This window comes from Caloenas nicobarica, chromosome 3 (genome assembly GCF_036013445.1).
Source record: "Caloenas nicobarica isolate bCalNic1 chromosome 3, bCalNic1.hap1, whole genome shotgun sequence".
NCBI classification, from domain to species: Eukaryota; Metazoa; Chordata; class Aves; order Columbiformes; family Columbidae; genus Caloenas; species Caloenas nicobarica.
In genome coordinates, this window is record NC_088247.1 from 103,116,949 (window position 1) to 103,132,901 (window position 15,953).

Below are 15,953 nucleotides of genomic sequence, written 5' to 3' on the forward strand. Positions count from 1 at the left end.
TTGCTCACAAATTCCTGAGTTTATTATTATTTTTAAAGTTTCTAGATATGTTGGAATTGGGAGTATGGCAAGCTTTTCATCTAAGTAAACAAATGCAGGAAATAGGCCTTCGTATGTCAATTTTAAAAAATGTATTTTACTATATATTCTGCCTAGTTTGGCCCTGAAATTTTTTATTTTCTCAAACAATTATTGTTTTTTTATTTTATAAACCCCCCCTTTTAAAACAAAATAGGTCAGGTTGTCTTATGCATTCCTGATATTTTTACTACATGATGCAATAAGCAGCATCTAAGTGAGATTAAAAGTTTCTCAGTGAAACCAGGGTCATTTTTAAGCATAGATTTAAATAAATGCAGTCAGAAAAATGTTGTTCTTTCGTTGCATTAAGGCAAACAGCTTTTATCTGAAAGACATTTGTTCACTAACTATATTAAAGAATTCAAGTGAAGCTTTGTTTCTGGCTTCAGATAATGAATGTGTTTGGTTCCATCTAAGATTTTTGCTTTATTGCTATTGCACAGTTTACAATTATAATACTAAACTGTTTTCGGTAGATGTATTAGTTACAGAAACTGATGCTTGGAATGAGCCTGCTTCGTTCTGCTGGCAAGAGAAGCCTACAATTAATATGCTTAAATATGAAGTTTTTTGGTTGTAATCTCATTTAGAGAATAAACATGCCTTCAGAGTAATGGTTTGGCTTCGGGATTTTTTATCAAACCTGGTTTGGAAAGCTATCGGGCCATTAAGATCTGTTTATTGCAATTCTGCCAGTGAACCTGTTGATAATTGGTGTATATTTGAGAAGTTATTTTGGAAATATTTATGGGAGCACCTCACGTCAATTATTAAGTGGGGCGAATGTGAAATCCAGTCATACCGCCACTATCTGTTTACTGCTGGAGGCTGAGTTTTCGGTGTCTGTATGAAGGACTCGGAAGCAGAGAAATTTGCCAGTCTACACATAAAGCATCTCGATCCCATAGCATAAAACTGTGAAAATAATTCCCCAGGCTTTCATTTTAACCATAAATATTAAGCACTACAACATCTACTTGAGAACACTACAACAGCTGAAAATCCTTCAAAATTCAACCCTCGGTTTTCCTTTCAGTAAGAAGTGTTAAGAGGGCTCTGGTGCTGGAGCTGGTCCCACCCAGGCTGGTTGTCGCCTTCCTCTGATTCCTGTCCCTGAAATTCTCTTCAGCTGGAAGTAGAAAGAGGGGCAGGGATTTGGGAAGAAGCTATTCAAAAAGAACTGAGTGGAGGTGTTAACTGTGCCAAGGCTCAGGAGAACGGTGGACAGCAATGCCGACAACCAAAAATGGGACTATTTTACTCTCCTCCAGCAAAGGCCAAGAAAAATTGCATGTCAGTTACTCAAGTCTCCTCAGGACACACAGCAGTGAAAAGTGCTTGAGTTTAAGAGAAAATATAAAATAGTTGGCTATGTAGAAATGTGAATAATGTTATCTGTACTCTGTAAAATCTGAGTGCCGTCAAAGTAGAAGTGGAGGTTGTGTGCAGGACTGAGGTCTCAAATAGCTCTCATTAAGAGCCAGGAAGGGCCTGTATAGGCTACGCTCGCTCGCATGGGCTTATAGACTCCAGTGGTCCTGGGCAGTTGAGTTTTACTGAGTGGCCTTGGTAGAACAGGATAGCTGTACAGAGGATTTCTCTCCAAATGATGAACGCTTCTAAGACTGGAGGCACTGAATTTAGTGTCCCAAGATATTAACTTATCTTTAGTTTAATAAAATACCTTTTAAAAAATCTTGGCATATTAACTGAAGTTAATATCCCAAGAATTACAGCTCAGAATTGGTCACCATTTGAGTCCCCCAAATTGTTGTTAACCAGGTTATAGCTGCCTGTGATATGATGAATTACTGGTATTACTGTGTGTACTGATATTTAAGCTAATACATCTGGAGACTCATAACTGGATGCTTTCTGAATGCCATATGAAAACTCAGGTCTCTCAGTAGAGCCCTCAGATAAGTCAATGGAATTAAATCCAGGTTACATCCAAACTTCTTTGATTAATGATCTGTAAACACTTCCTGAAACATGAAATTTTACTATAAACCCTTTGAACTTTAGTTTTCATTGTTGCACAGTAATGTTTGCATACGCAATATCTATCTTGCACTTTTTTCACTTACTCTTTTTCCATGAAGATGTTAGTTTGACAAGTAAAATAAATCCCATCTCAGAAGTGTTCTCATTCAATAGAGTTTAAAGACCAAAAAAGTAACAAAATGTCTATTGACCAGGCAACTACAGTTCTTACATTCATTTTTACACTGTTTCTGCCCATCTGCTTATCTCTTTTAATGAAATAAGATGCTGATTTTGATTTTTTTAAATTATAAATTAAAAAAAAAAATACTATTCTGATATCAGTACCTATCTTTCACAGAAAAAAAAAATTCTTCAGTTTATGCAACATTAAGGGAAAAGTATACAAATATTTCCAATATTCAGGAAATACAACCTTAAGAAGATGACCATGAACTCCCTAAATTTGTTTAGCTCTGAAATACTTACCACATTTCTGGTCAAAGTTGATCTTTTCCAGTGCCACAGCCAGATCTAACAGCCTAGCTGTCTGGGCACCTCCCGTGTCTCTGTACCGCACCTAGCCATCTCTGTGCTTAAGACAAGTATTATTCCTACTTTGGGGTTATTTTACCATTATTTTTTTAATAGGTGCTGTAAAAAGATTGCAAAGCCCAGTTCTCCTGTAAAGTTGCCAGCCCCAGAAGGTTGAGAAACGTTATAATAAATGGCTTTAGCAGAGCCTTCAGAGGTGGGTGGGGTAACCAGCTTCTCTTTCCTCTCCTGATTAGCCCTTGTCTTCTGTGGAAGAAAACACCCGTAAGACTCACCGTAAGGTGGGGTTTTTTTATAGTCTATACTCTATAGACCATAGTATTTACATACACACTATGTGCTTTCTCTCTCTTTCTCCCTGTCGTACTATATATGATCGAAGCATCCTAGCCTGTCTAGTGGAAAGACCTGCACTGTCTGCATGAGGAGAAATCTCCCAGCTGGTGTCACAACACAGGCAGCCGAGCAGTTATCCGCTGTAGCTGAGCAGACGGTGATGAACGTGGGTGTTGTCTCTTTTAGATCACAACTTGGGAGAAAAGACAGGCTGAATTCTGCTCATTGACAAAAAAAATGTCTTGCTGCTTCTCAGACTGCTGTTGAAAAACTAAGGATGAGCCACTTTTAGAAGATGAAAGAATGTGAATGCACTCAGGCACTTTGGGGATTGTTTTGATAAGTGTATATCGTTTTATTCATATTTTTTCAGTGATAGAGTGGTTCTTAAAAAAGGAGTGGGAGATTCATGATAAGCCCACGAATTTTATTGGACTAAATCAATAGAGGTTTTGTTTGCATGGATCTCAGTAAGGCAGGGATTCCACCCTTGACCACAGTTTCTTGTTATATATTAATTTATGATACATCGAATTTGAACTTAAAACCCCCTATAAAGGAGCAGCCTGCTAACAAACAGTACAGCTCTGGGTAAATTAAGTTGGGCACTTGCATTCTGGGAATTTTTGCCAAATGTTTATCTTTAGAAACAGCTTTAAAAAAAATGCCACAGGCTATCAACAGTGCTGGGCTCAGCAATTAGGAGAGGGATACAGATACATGCGAACTGACTGCAGTTCTCTAAACAGGAGAAGGAGAAAAAAACACATTGCAACTTTGATCTCCACAAGAGTGCAAGAAGTTTCCTTTCTGTATTGTGTGTGAATTTATAAATAAGGCTCATTATTGACAAAGGGAAGTTGCTGCAATTCTCCAAGTAATGGGCATTGAGATAAGAGTTTTGGCTGCTCTACCTTCTGCTGGGCCACTTACCTTCCCATTTTTGCAGCATGAGTGTTACATTACTCCAGCAGTAAGACCTTGAAACAGTCAATTTTCCGAAGGCTTATAGAAAACCCAGACTACAGTATTTCCAAATATGTGTAAGACAGGTCAGAGGTATGTGCCTTCAAAGTGTTTAAACAGAAAGTGATTTTGGTTCTGGAGAAAGATAGAAAACTTTATTACTTTAAAATACAAAGAAAAGCCACTCTCGCCTCCTCGGCCCCCCCCGACTCACAAGTAGTTTCACAGAAGGCTTCTGGCTTTTGAGCCGGTCTCTACTCTTCAGAAAGAGGTTACAGAGCAGCGAGCAAGCTCAGCCGATGCTGCAGCCATCTAGGATCTCGCAGGATGGGAGGGACAGAGCGTCCCTTCCCCTGGTTCGTGTGTGACAGCCTGCCCGGGGTGAGGGGAGAACCTTGGCCTCGGTCCCCACATACAGCACGTTAACAGTCTTACATCCCAAATGCCCTGGTGAGACTGCATCTGGAATATTGTGTCCAGTTCTGGGCCCCTCAGTTCAAGAAGGACAGGGAACTGCTGGAGAGAGTCCAGTGCAGAGCCACAATGATGATGAAGGGAGTGGAGCATCTCCCTTATGAGGAAAGGCTGAGGGAGCTGGGGCTCTTTAGCTTGGAGAAGAGGAGACTGAGGGGGGACCTCACTAATGTTTATAAATACGTAAAGGGTGAGTGTCAGGAGGATGGAGCCAGGCTCTTCTTGGTGACAACCAATGATAGGACAAGGGGCAATGGGCACAAACTGGAACACAGGAGGTTCCACTTAAATATGAGAAGAAACTTCTTCTCAGTGAGGGTGCCAGAGCCTGGAACAGGCTGCCCAGGGAGGTTGTGGAGTCTCCTTCTCTGGAGACATTCAAACCCGCCTGGACACCTTCCTGTGTAACCTCATCTGGGTGTTCCTGCTCCGGTGGGAGATGGAACTAGATGATCTTTTGAGGTCCCTTCCAATCCCTGACATTCTGTGATTCTGTGTGAAAATCATGAAAGCACTCTGGTACTTGTGGAAAAAAACCAAACCAAAACAAAAAAACAAACAAACAGACAACTCTTGGCAAATGCAAAACAGACAGAACCCAAAGGCTTTGAAGTGATAACCCAAAAGAGTACACATGTATACGCAGACATATATATGTACAGTGAGTGAACAAAAATGCCAGCTCTCCAGCCTTATTTTTGCAAGCCGTCGATGATTTTTGTGCCTGAGGCTGGCAGAATGCACAACTCCCTGCGGCAGCTGAAACTCCGATTGCAGAGGCTCTGCGGTACACGCTGGAGAGGGCCACACGCTGCTGGCCCGGGGTGACCAAGCGGCGGAGCTGCGGGTGCGCGGCCGGGCACGGATCAGCAGCCAGGCTGCAGAGAGCCTGCATCCAGGTGGAATACTGCACTCAAGGCCAGTTTTCAAAATCGTATTAGAAGTTCACTGTAATGTTTTAAATAGTATTTTTAAAAGGGAGAGCGTTATACTTCTGGGGGGAATATTTAAGGAAAATAGTTTGGTTAAATTTGGACAGAGATATGTAGAATAGATGTTAAATACCAGACACCAAATAAATGATTTTATTTAACATGGCACTCATATTCAGTCTCTTGTTTGTGGTGCTACTGCTATCCTCACACTTCTCATCTTCTTATTCTATGGAAAAAAAAAAAATTAAAAAAATTACTGAAATGTGCAGGCCCAAACCAGAAGCAATAAATGAAGAAATCAGCTTGATGAATCTCTCAAAGATGAGCTCACATACCTTGGGTCTAGGAGCTGGTATTGCTTCATATCTGCTCTCAATTAAACTGACTTCTTCTCTCATTAAACCTGTTCAACTAGTCCTGTTTATTTTTTTTTAAACAAAGTAATTTAAATGTTAATTAACTTTTTGAACTTCAACGGCTGTATTTCTACTAACATGTTAGAATGTATACACATACTTAATTTTTCCACTGTGTTATATGGAGACAGAGGATTTAAACAAATGCTGGCAAGAAACAAACTGAAAAATGGAAGATTCATTCAGATGTGGCATTCTTTCTTTAAAAAGCTTCTAAAAACCAAACTAGCACACATGCATCAAGTTATGCATTTTCAAAAGTCTTAGTAATAACTGTTAGAGCAGAGCTTCAGTGCATACGTGTGATCCTTCCTAGGCATTTTTCATTGCTCGACCTTTAAAATTCTTTTTACAAAACAGATCCACAGAAAGTTAGTTTTGTTCAAAGCGATGTCAAGCACATTAATTGGAGCCCTTCAAGGCAGAATTTGCCCATACAAGCCTACACCTCCCTCATTTTCACACATCCCTCTTACTTTCCTTCCCTAGATTTTAAAGTTGATCTATACGCTGGCCACCACTTTATATGTGGACCATTTATAACACAACAGCAAATTCATCTCCAGTTTCTTGGTGAAGCAGTGAGCCGCTCACAACTGGAACAGAGCAGCTGAAAGACAATATGAGTGTGAACAGTCACAGTGAGGCAGGACCTGCAGACAGATAAGCAGCAAAGAGAGCTGCATCCTTCAGAGCCTTCTCTTTGTCTCTCTCCCCATTTCTCTCCAGTTCTCTCATTTGCCAGGCAGGACGAGCTGAGCCCAAAACATGAATCATGGGAAGAAGAGGCTAATGGCAGACTGTTTGTTTAATTCAAGGAGAAAGGACAATTAGGATGGGTTTTAGCCTGAACCATACAGAAAACCGAATCCATAAGTAATTCTGGCACTAGGCAAACTGCCAGTTTTCAGACACTTCTTTCTTATGCTAAATGTTAAACGTGCAATCATCCCTGGCTGTTAGTGCAATAGTCATCTGCTCCCACTGTGGATACCACTGTAATTTTCAAGTTTTGGACAGCAGTCACAGGCATTCCCAAGCAATAAAGAGGTCAGTGTTCTGAAACAAGTCACCCCAATACTTTAAAAAAAAAAAGAAAAAAAAGTATTTTTCTTATGACCAATTCTCACTCAATGTTTATTTGTTCAGCACTACTTAACCACGTACAAACAAAAGAAAACTATGTTTTGTTCTCAAAGAAAGCTAGTGTTGCCGCAGACACCAGTGCTTTGGCTTGGAGTCCCGGTGGGGCAATTCAGGCAGCTCACAAATATTTTCCCCATTCTGTGCAGAGCTCACCAGTCCCAGAGAGCTGTGGCGAGGTTTTTACGGTCAGAATTAGAGGCCGTGCACACAACGCACCTGGCATCTTTGTGGGCGGGACTCTGGTTTAAGATTCGCTGTTGTGAAATACAATGTTAAATGTAAAGTAAAAAATAAATAAATAAATAAAGATGCAGGTACCTGATATTGAGCTGCATGAAATTGCCCCCCCCTGCCAGGTAGGACAGTCTCGTTGCCAGAGTGAGCTGTTATATCGCTGGCCAGAAATGCACCTTGGAGATAACCTGACCTGAAAGCACCCTCCTGTGCAGAAAAACAAAGACGCTTCCTGCTCCTACGTGCTTTGCGTTCATGCCAACAGGCAACATGACTCACTCTACTTTTACAGCGGTGCTTTCGCTTCCAAATGACTCCGGCTGACCTGGTCTGGGTGGATGCCTCCTGCTATGATGGCTAGAGCTCTGGTGGTGCCCAAGCCCACGTGCTGGAAGACCCACAGATCTTAGCAGAGCATAAATCCAGGCTGTGCTGGGCTCGTTTTCCCATTTTCTCACTTTGTTTCTCTAAGATGAAGCTGCTGCTGTGTCGCTTGGAGGTTATTGTTGTAAAGCACTGGTGTTACTCTTCTGACACTCACACAGACTCCTGATGAAAGGACACGGCGCGTGGCAGGAGGACCTTTCAGTGCAAAGGCGATTGGGGAACCGAGTCTGAAAAACACACTGTAATCTGAAAAACACCGCATTCGCTTTCTTACTTCTCTGTTCCTTTCCTCTCTGCTCTATATAAAAACATTACTCAGAGCATGTTTCCCCCAGTTATGACCTTTGCGGACGTTGCACCAGCCTCATGGTGAAGCTGTGGTGGTGCAGGGCAGCCGGTTGCAAAGCCGTGTCCTGGACCAGCTGAGTTTGGGCTCCGTGGAGGTGCAGCATCCACCCCGTTTTCTCCTGCCACTTCGGCACTGAAACACTGTGGGAGAAAAAAATAACACCCAGGTGGAGTTGTGGAGCAGCTACTGATGGCCAAAAACTGGGGCTGCTTTTGTAGGCTGAAGCAGATAAGGTCTCCGGTGCAGCTTGACAGAAATCAGGAGATCATTGCTGCATCCTCAAGTCTTACTTGGGCTTTTAAAGCATTTTCAAGTTTGCAGTAGAGAATTTTTTTTTGTGTGCAAACAGAAGAGGGTGAAAGAGCATCAGCTGATAGGATAATGTACCTTCCAAATGGTCCGGGTGGCTCACATAGGCTTGGGTGGCAAAATCTTTCCAATTCCAGGTAATCAGAAGCACCTTGCCGCTGACGGTGGTTTGTAGACAGCTACTGAACCACCCTCTTTTGCAGTCCCACCTTCCCCTGCAACCCTCGCTTTACGAAGGTCTAATTCATTATTGCACAATATCTGGGGAGGCTTCTCGTATTGCTTCGAAAGAAAAACCTCGGGGAAAGGCCTTTTTCTAAATGCTTTCTTACCTACGTATTTACATCTCAGTGGAGAAACTGTGTAAGTCACCCAAGCTGTAAACTTTGCCAATTGTGCCACTGCTCTGCCGTTCACTTGTAACTGAGTTTTGCTTTCAAGCTCAAGATGAGACGATTTTCTCTTCCTGCACACAGCTGCCAACCGCTTCTTGAGCCTTCTCAAGCGCAGCACGTTTCCTCCGCTGGGAGGGGGGAATTTCCGCTTTTCAAAGCACCGAGACCCTCCCACGCCCCCCAGTCTATCCCGGGTCACTGTCTACGGCCTCACAGAAGACCAAAAAAAAAAAAAGTGAAATGCTAACTTTTTGGGCCTCTTCATATTTATTTGGTTGCTTTGTTCATTATCTGTAAGTGTCTGAGCCTTCCTTTCCTCCCTGGAGCAGGCACAGGGAGGTCACATCAGCACTTGCCTGCAAAAGGGAGCCCAGCTTCTGGTTTGCTTCCCTCCTTAGTCCCCAGTTCTGTATAAATCAGCACAAGTGATTGCCACCGGCTCGCCTTTGCAAAATGAGAGCGCTGCTGGTCTTTAGACTCCTTACCCTCTTTCTTTTACCTTATTTTTATTAGCACAGTGGAGCTGGCACACGTGCTGTTCTGTTTTGGCTTTGCAATACTGCACTTTTGTGTACATGCAAACAGAGCTGGTACCGCAGCTCCCAAAGGGCCAGGGAGGAGCCGAGTCGTGTACTGGAGAGAAGTTTTCTTTAAGTCCATGGTTAACAAATGATGCTGAGCAAATCAGAGATTACACACTTATGAACATGTAAGAAACCGTGTTTAAAAATAATTAAGAAATTTATAAATGCAACTTTATATAATCATATAGGCTACATATTGCACATAACTCACAATATATAATTAATAACTATACAATTATGGACAATTATATAATTTATAATTATGAGATTTGTAATATATAAACTCATTTATTATATATGTGTAATACAAACACTTCAGAAATTTTATAATAAAAACTTTACTTGGTAAAGCCAGCTATGAGCTTCTCTGGGATTCTGGAGAGTACTTTTTAGTTGAATCTACACAACACAGTTAAAAGTCTAGTTTATAGCTGCAGCACAGACAGTGTGTAAAAATGTTGCGTATAAGCAAGCGTTTCCAGAAGCAACATGTCTGGGCCTTATTGTTTTGCTCCTCAGACCGGAAAACTATTGTACCGCCAGCATCCTCAGCAGCTGCCCCGGCAAGGGCGATTCCGAGATACCGTCTTCCGGAGTCCTGATTCTCACAGTAATTTTCTCCTAAGGTGCTGCAATTTACCCAGCTGGAGAACGTGCCACAGTGCAAGTGTAAAACAAAACACAAAAATAAGAAGAAATTTTTTAAAAAGAAAATAAGAAAGAAAATAAAAAATAAACAAAAGGAAAGAAGAAAGAAAAAAGAAAGAAACTGGAAGGAATATAATAAAGAAAAATGAAAGAAGACAAAAGAAAAAGGAAAGAAGGAAGGATCAAAGAAAGAAGAAAAGAAAGGAAGAAAGAAGAAAAGGAAGGAAGGAAGGAAGGAAGGAAGGAAGAAAGAAAGAAAGAAAAGAAAAAGAGAGGATAGGGGAGGGGAGGGGAGGGGAGGGGAGAGGAGAGGAGAGGAGAGGAGAGGAGAGGAGAGGAGAAAAGAGAAGAGAAGAGAAGAGAAGAGAAGAGAAGAGAAGAGAAGAGAAGAGAAGAGAAGAGAAGAGAAGAGAAGAGAAGAGAAGAGAAGAGAAGGAAAAAGAAAGGGAAAAAAAGAAGAAAGAAAAGAAAAGAAAAGAAAAGAAAAGAAAAGAAAAGAAAAGAAAAGAAAAGAAAAGAAAAGAAAAGAAAAGAAAAGAAAAGAAAAGAAAAGAAAAGAAAACAAAAGAAAGAAAAGAAAAGAGGAAGAAGAAAGAAAATAAGAAAATAAGAAAAGGAGAAAGAAAAAGGAAAGGAAGAAAGAAAAAGAAGGAAGGAAAAAAGAAACAAGAAAGAAGGAAAGGAAAGGAAAGAATGAAAGGAAAGAAGGAAGGAAAGAAGGAGAAGGAAAAGGAAAGAAGGAAAAGGAGAGAAGGAAGAGGAAGGAAGGAAGGAAGGAAGGAAAGAAGGAAAGGAAGGAAGGAAGGAAGGAAGAAAAAAAGAATGAAGAAAAGCACTTCAGGCTTTTGATTTTTAAGCAATTTTTCTTCATTTTGTTACTTCTCCGCACATTTCTTCCCACCTCTCTTTATCCTATTGCAAAGTAGCCAGACTTGCCTGCCATCGCCACTGTTGGCAGAGGAGCAGAGCTGAGCTTTGCTGTTGGGCGCTGGGTCGGTGCAGCTTCACGTGGGTAGGACAACAAAACCTCTGCCATTTCTGCCACCTCCATGTCACGCTCAGGTTATTCACACCACAAATGTACAGACTTGTTTCCTACACTTACAATATCAAGAGGCTTTGATTTGGGACCATCCATTTGGGGCCTAGAAGCCCCACAAGTTAGAAGATTTTTTTTTTTTTTAAATGCAACCTGTTACCTGTCAGTAGAAATACTGTTTTTTAGAGATGTTCTCAAATAAACCACTGACACCGAGATCATGGTGAGCTGCATCTTGTCTTCATCTTATGATCTCAGGGCTTGTTTTACTGCAGGATCATACAGATAGGGGGAAAAAAAATGGGACAAGGCAGACAGGAGGGATTCTACAGCAAATTATGCATATTTTGCACAAAATACAGCTAGTTTATTCACAACCGTGGCACCTTTACAGTCTAGTCTATACAGTCTAATCTAGAATGTATTTGCTCTCTGGTATAGTGATACAGAACAAAATAGTCTTAAAAAGTTTGGGGTAAAATTAACACATAGATCATTAAGGAACAATCTTATTTTTGGTAATGAGAATAAGACCTTCACCTGACTTGCTGGCAGCTGGAGCTGCGCCTGTCATGCTGGCAAAAACCACAGGAGCATTGACCATCTCCCATAGGACACCGGGGCTGTGGGCTACTCCACGTCTTACTGGTATTACTAAAATTTCACATTCCTTTGGAGTACATATTTCAACTGCTGTAGCTCATTACTGAGCTGGACACCAGCAGCCCCCTCGCCTGTCTACTTTATGTGCTTGCACTGAAGTCCTGCCTTGGTGGCTGGTTCCCTGTGGACATCAGCCACTATGGGCTGGGGACTTGTTTTAGAGATGAGCGGCCCACAGGGAGTTCACAGCGTGAAAGAAAAAGGCATACCAGAGTTATCCTGGTTTCTTCCTTTTCTTTCACTCAAAGTTGCTCCTCTCAGCCGTCCCCTTACGTTCTTCTCTGCTGAAGCCCTCTGAAAGGCGATGGAGGATGCAGAGAGCTCACACGCTTGGCCGGCCTGTCTGCATGAGCACATCCCTGTGCTCCTTCCCAAAAGGACACCAAGCAGTGATGACCAAGTCTTCTCCACAGTTTTCAGCCAAACCAAACTCAAGGACTCTGCATGACCAGGTTGTTATGGGGCTTACATGAGACCAAGGGGGATGGTTTTCAAGCCCTAACTGGTGGCTGGGGACTGGGGGAAGACGTCAGGATCCAGCTGGGCAGGTGTTTTTAGCATCATCTCAGCCAGCCCTTCCTCTTCTTGCTTTCTGAGGCCCCTTTAAAAATCTTTCAGGGAGGCAGAAGAAAGAACAATTCTTATGCAACAGTTTACTTGTCCTGGTATCTTGACAACGTCAGGAATTGTTCTGACTTAAGAAAAAAACCAAAACAAAACTACAGGCTTTGGTTCACTAGATTGATAGATTATTTTAATCTAGTGCTTACACAAAGTTTCCTCTAAATTTTGTCTGTTGAAACTGTAGCAGCAAATTGAGTCTGTTACAGCTTCAGTAGCCATCCCAGCTCTCCATCCGAAGAGCTTTAATTACTAATGCTCGCAGGGAAATGTCTGTCACTAGCTGAAATCACACGGTTCAGTGACTGCACAATTTACCATTTAGCTGAACCAGAATTAGATGGTTGCCTGATGTGCTTTTTGAACCCTGCATCTACCGCCCTCTTTCAATACATGTATTTCTTTTTCCTCTTCTTTGAGGAAGTCATCTGAAAGTCATCTCAAGTGCAGGTTTAGACAAACACGCAGGGGGACGATACTGGGTAAACCTATTTTTCCACATTCTACCTGAAAATTAGGATTTCTTTGTTGTGCACGTTTAACAAGCTGATGACTACAGCACTGTCTTGAGTTGAAAAGGCTGCCCTGTTCCAGTGTTGCTATTATTTCTCAGTGTTAAGGCAGCCTCGCAGTTTGCTGTTACAAAATCTATATCTGAGGGCAAGAGATGAGTGTTTTTGTGGTTTTATGTCTAACCCCAATGCTCTGCCATAGCCTGCAGGTCACACGAAGCAGCAGGTTGGCCGAGGGGTGTGCAAGTGAGTTCCCCTCGTTTTTTGGCTCACTCCCGTCATTAAAAAACCATCTGAAACAGCATTTCACACACGTATGCACACAGCCAACCTGTAAACATCAGAGCTGGGAGAACGGTTGTACTCCATTTGCTGCCCTCTCAGACAGACTGCCATGCAGCACTGTGAGAGTTCAAGGTAAATTACGGTTTTCTCAGCAAAAATCCTGAGCAGCATGTTCCCACAGCAACCTCACGTAAGAAGAGCAGAAGATAACGCACTCAGAGGGCAAGGGACCATTTACTGGTACCGCTCCTGCACGTCAGAGCCCGCACCGTGAATATGCGACTTCTGGCTTAAGTGCTGCAATTAAATCCGGGAAAGCAAACAATCAGTGTAGGCTCTGACCTCTTCCGCTAGGTGTGTATTAAACACATCACCATTAGCGTGCCAATTATCTGTGAGAAAAACGGCCTGTAAAGCCTCGGTCCCTGTCTTTTCCTAGAAGGAAAAAAAAAATAAACGCGTTTTCCATCAACTTGCTAGACTTCGCCTGTATCTCCCAGTATTCAACTTTTTTTTTTTTTTTCCTGTTTGCAGACTTCTAGTGGGTTTTTCAATGGACGTGCACGCCACTGCTTTGCAGAGGTAGGACTCTGAACAAAAGGCTTATGTTCCTTCATTCTCCTCTGTGTTTTTCTTGGAGTCACTGGCAGATCACCCCAGGTTCATCAGCTGAGAATGGCAGCATGATGCTATAGAACAATCTGAGCCAGGAGCCTGCGAGTGTCCCCACTGCCATGCCAGCGGGGGGTGACAGCCACCACGCCACAGTGGAGAACCCACATGGTGAACAAGGAAGGCTTTACTCACAGAGTCCCCAGTTCCCCCCATATACCTTTGGATGAGATGTACCTTTGCTAAGCAGCTTTCCTGGGCAATCTTGTGAAAGAAAACAGGGTTGTGACACAGCGAGATGAGTACAGGGGGAGAGCATGAGTGTACGTGTGTGTGTGTGCATGTGTGTTTGGGGGCCCAGGGGTGTGCAATCTTTCTCGCACGCAGCTGTGACCTTGTCCTGGCCTATTTAGATGTTGTTCATGGGCTCATGCCCCACTTACCCAGTGAAACCAGGTCTGATTTACCAGAATCACAGAATGTTAGGGATTGGAAGGGACCTCAAAAGATCATCCAGTCCAATCCCCCTGCTGGAGCAGGAACACCCAGATGAGGTTACACAGGAAGGTGTCCAGGCGGGTTTTGAATGTCTCCAGAGAAGGAGACTCCACAGCCTCCCTGGGCAGCCTGTTCCAGTGTTCTGGCACCCTCACTGAGAAGAAGTTTCTTCTCAAATTTAAGTGGAACCTCCCGTGTTCCAGTTTGTACCCATTGCCCCTTGTCCTATCATTGGTTGTCACTGAGAAGAGCCTGGCTCCATCCTCCTGACACTCACCCTTTACTTATTTATAAACATGAATGAGGTCACCCCTCAGTCTCCTCTTCTCCAAGCTAAAGAGCCCCAGCTCCCTCAGCCTTTCCTCATAAGGGAGATGCTCCACTCCCTTCATCATCTTTGTTGCCCTGCGCTGGGCTCTCTCCAGCAGTTCCCTGTCCTTCCTGAACTGAGGGGCCCAGAACTGGACACAATTTTCCAGATGAGGTCTCACCAGGGCAGAGTAGAGGGGGAGGAGAACCTCTCTCCACCTACTAACCACCCCCCTTCTAATACACCCCAGGATGCCATTGCCCTTCCTGGCCACAAGGGCACAGTGCTGGCTCATGGTCATCCTGCTGTCCACCAGGACCCCCAGGTCCCTTTCCCCTACACTGCTCTCCAACAGGTCGTTCCCCAACTTATACTGGAACCTGGGAACAAGATATTGGTCTTAAACAGGCTGTGAAAAAGAAATCTTGAGGCTGAAGCACTTCTCATCCCAGCTTTTTCTCCCTCCCCAACCTTGTTCATGGGAAATAACTTACAGCGTAAGATCTTGATCTGACATAAAATTCTTTTGCAGTCTTTTCCTTGCCTGTTTTGTGACCTCTACCTGATGTTGTGTAGAGGCCTCCAAGCGCAAAGGCTGCATTTGCTGTGCCACAGCACTGGCATGTGATGAGCCGTATTACACTTCTGCAACATGAGTTGCATAAACTGAAATGCAAGTATATTTCTGTACCGTTTAATGAGAGCAATTTCAAGCTGTGGTAATACAAAGTCCCAGTTTTTATCTGTGATGTCAGCATTGTGAGATCTACTATTTGCACATAGGTTAATTCACATACAAAGATGCTGAGCGGCGCAGAATAGATTGACTTTGTGCTTACTGGATTCACCATCAGCTTCCATGTAACACAAAAAGCTGGAAAGGCTGCTTTAGCTGGTAAATTGGAGGAACTAATTGGATACACTCTTATCGGGAAACAGTGTCCAGTTCTGTGCATCACACTTTGAAGAAGCAGCTGAATTTTAATCTGGAGACAGTTCATAAAACCAGGACCCCGAGGGAGTGGGTCTCACCAGAAGCTGTGGGTGATGCACAAATCAAAAGCTACAGTATGAACGCACAAGTATACGCTTTTTCTGAAAGACCAGGAGATTCTGAGGGCGCTAATGGAGTAAGTTGCTGTGAACTGGATGCGAAAATCCCAGGCACCATTAATGCCCCCATGAAGCAGCCCTGAGACTGCTCTGACCTACATCGCTCTCACCAGCCCTGCTCCAGCTGCAATTAAGCTCTGCAGACATGACCACGCAGCCCGCAGCTCTCGCAGCGCCAACAGCCGATGGATGCAGCATCATTAGCAGGTCTGGCAGCCCACAGAGAAATAATTACGTGCATTATGAAGCAGCGACAGCGATGACAGGCTCAGAAGGCAGTCCCATAATCAAGTGAACATATAGATAAGAACGATAATAGTATACGGCAACTCAGAGGAAAACAACAAGCGGGTTATTCAAATATGCTTCAAGGACTAGAAAAATCAGCTCAGACAGGAAGAATCAAACTGGCATTTCTTTTGATTCAAGTTCGACCTCAGCTATAATCTATACGTTCATGGTTAGGTCCAATTCAGACTACCAACATACATCTCCCACTCGT